At 53.9% G+C, this 317-nt stretch overlaps 1 non-coding gene across 1 annotated transcript; it reads left to right on the top strand.

Annotated features, from left to right (window-relative positions):
* Trnaa-ugc (transfer RNA alanine (anticodon UGC)) lies at window positions 1-70 on the top strand. The gene has a single exon. It is a non-coding gene; the product is annotated as a tRNA-Ala (tRNA).
* Window positions 71-317: the final 247 nt, after the last annotated feature.

Raw genomic sequence — 317 nt, 5'->3', positions numbered from 1 at the left:
AGGTGGCTCAGTGGTAGAGCGCTTGCCTTGCACGCATGAGGCCCTGGGTTCGATTCCCCAGCATCACATAAGCAAAAAAAAAAAAAGCCGGAAGTGGCGCTGTGGCTCAAGTGGTAGAGCACTAGCCTTGAGCTGAAGAGCTGAGGGACAGTGCCCCCAGAGTTCAGGCCCCACGACCGGACCCCCCAAAAAAAATTGGTAAGAGTCAGAGTGTGGCCTTGGGGGCCCTATGGCTGGTAAAAAGGCAAAAAGAGGAGAGCACCAGACTCAGCCACTAACTCGCCTCTCAGATAAATGGTCTTGAATTCTGGGCCTCA

Source organism: Dipodomys merriami, unplaced genomic scaffold, assembly GCF_024711535.1.
Source record: "Dipodomys merriami isolate MVZ:Mamm:240054 unplaced genomic scaffold, mDipMer1.0.p SCAF_41, whole genome shotgun sequence".
Lineage (NCBI taxonomy): Eukaryota > Metazoa > Chordata > Mammalia > Rodentia > Heteromyidae > Dipodomys > Dipodomys merriami.
This window is presented reverse-complemented; position numbering and strand designations above follow the sequence as displayed.